The sequence below is a fragment of the Puntigrus tetrazona genome, chromosome 13 (assembly GCF_018831695.1).
Source record: "Puntigrus tetrazona isolate hp1 chromosome 13, ASM1883169v1, whole genome shotgun sequence".
Classification (NCBI taxonomy): domain Eukaryota; kingdom Metazoa; phylum Chordata; class Actinopteri; order Cypriniformes; family Cyprinidae; genus Puntigrus; species Puntigrus tetrazona.
The window spans coordinates 19,402,216-19,404,715 of record NC_056711.1 but is presented as its reverse complement, the minus strand read 5'-3'; positions in this window follow the sequence as shown (position 1 = coordinate 19,404,715).

Here is a 2,500-nt window from a genome sequence, read left to right as displayed (position 1 = left end):
GGTTACAGTTTGCACGAATGCATTATGGCTAGGGGCACTAAAGCGTATTGAATTTAAACTGTACAAAAGTCAAATCAGAACGATTTTTAATGTTTTTAAAGAGTTTCTTCTGCTCGTGAAGGGTGTGTTTATTCGATTAAAAAATACATGGAATAATTTAATACTGTGAAATATTATTGGGATGAAAAATAACATTTATTTAATTTATTTCTGTGATTTAAAGCTGAATTTTTCAGCATCATTCCAGTCTTCGGCGTAACGTGATCGCTGCTTCTAACCTGTGATTTTTTTTTATTTTTATTCTTTGATTAATTAAAAAAGAGCATTTATTTAAAACTGTTTCTAATATACACACCATTCAAAAGTATGGGGTCAGTAATTTTTTTTTTACATTTTTTTAATAAAACTTTTAATTCTGTAAGGATGCGCCAAATTGCTAAGAAAAAATGTGACAGAAAAAAAATGTATTGTTAGAAAATATGCATATTTTTAATTAAATGTCTCTTCTTTTTATTCATCAAAAACTCCTGAAAAAAAAAATCCTGAAAAAAATATCTGGCAGCACAACTGATAATTCTAATAAAAAAAAAAAAAAATCTGCATATTAGAATGATTTCTGAAGGATCATGTGACACTTTAGACTGGAGTTATGGCTGATGGAAATTCAACTTTGCATCACAGAAATAAATTATGTTTTAAAGTATATTAAAATAGAAACCTGATATGTTAAATTGTAATATTATTTCACAATATTATGTTTTTTCTGTATATTTTAATCAAATAAATGCAGCCTTGATGAGCATAATAAACGTCTTTTAAAAATATTAAAAACTTACTGTCCAGTAGTGTATACTTTGGGCAATAAAAAAACACAAAACAATTTTTAAAGTTTGCACATTTCAAAATAAAATGGTAATGCATATATAACAGTAATTTATTGACGATATTGAATGCATTCTTACTAAACCTGCCTGCCTGTAATGCATGCATTGTAATTAAATAATGCCCACGATGCTCTCCTACCTTTGCGTTGATGCTGAATCTAACAGGTTTCTGACACTAATATGCAGGATTATGATTTGATAAACAGGACGGGACTGACTGAAATCACGAGAATCATGTGAGCTGCAGTGGAGATGCACGGATGCCCTGCGGTTACGTGAAGACCGAAGCGAGTGAAGAGGTCAAAGAGAAGGACGCAGAGAAGACGTGTTGATGTGCAGCTGGTAATGAACGTGTACATGACGTACAGTTTGAGGCCGGCTTGCTGTCATGTTTCAGTCCTGTTTTCTGCATTTACTTGCATGTGCAACGAAAAGAGCGAATGCTGGAGTCATCATGCAGATTGCTTTTATATTAATATTAGGAGAGTCTGGAACGTAATATTAAATGTTTATGATTTTAAAAAACGACTGACCTTGTAACAATTCACAACAGCCACCTTATACTTTATATTTTATACTGTATATTTAATATTTTATACTTTGTAAACTTCTTCTTTATTTTTTTTTTTTTTTTATTTTTATTATATATATATATATATATATATATATATATATATATATATATATATATATATATATATATATATATATATATATATATATATATATATATATATATATATATATATATTTTTTTTTTTTTTTCTTCTCTTATATACTCTTTTATATATAAAAGTTGTCTTTTTAACAATTAGAAATTTGAAATGCTGCTCTAATTATGCTGTATTATAAAAAAATTGTTTTCTTTCAGTTAGCACAGGTTTTGAATTTATTTTTTGATTGTAACTGTGATTTAAAGGTCAGTGTGTTTCAGTCCAATGTAACGACATTATCATTTTTTCAGGCCATTAAGCAGGTTTTAAAATCGCAGCTTATACGGTTTTTAGGTTTTAGCTAAGTGGGCATTGTATTCAACACCTTTCAGGTTTTATACAGCAATATGACGCGTTTTTTTACATGCACTAAAATGATAACAAAGCTACAGCATGATAATCTGTTATGTCTTTACGTCCGATGCATATAGAGAGTGACTGTAAGCAGGTTGCAGTGCAGGATATGAAATCTAAGTTTCTGGATGCAGCATTCAGACGTTGATGGATGGTTTTCTGTGCGCAGCCAGTGGTGACATTAGCAGGATGAAGGATGGACACAGACCCGCTTCCTGACAGAAACCTGCTGCTGATCATTGATCGCTCGCGACGCTGAGGCCTTATCTGCTTCACTATGAGTAATCAAACTCATCAGATCAGAGGTTATCACTAATACTGACCCGTGCTTCTGTGTTTTTGGGACATAACGCGATGCAATGCTTTTATCCATATATTCACTTTCATTTGGATCTTTTCATTTTGATTTAGATCCTTTTATTAATTTTTCAATTTCCGTTATAGTTATTTTAGTTAAGCTTAATTAAAATGAGAAATGTTAGAGTGGCTGAAATAATTTTTTTTTTTAGATCTATTTAGTTTATTCGAAAGTTTCTCATTTTAATGACC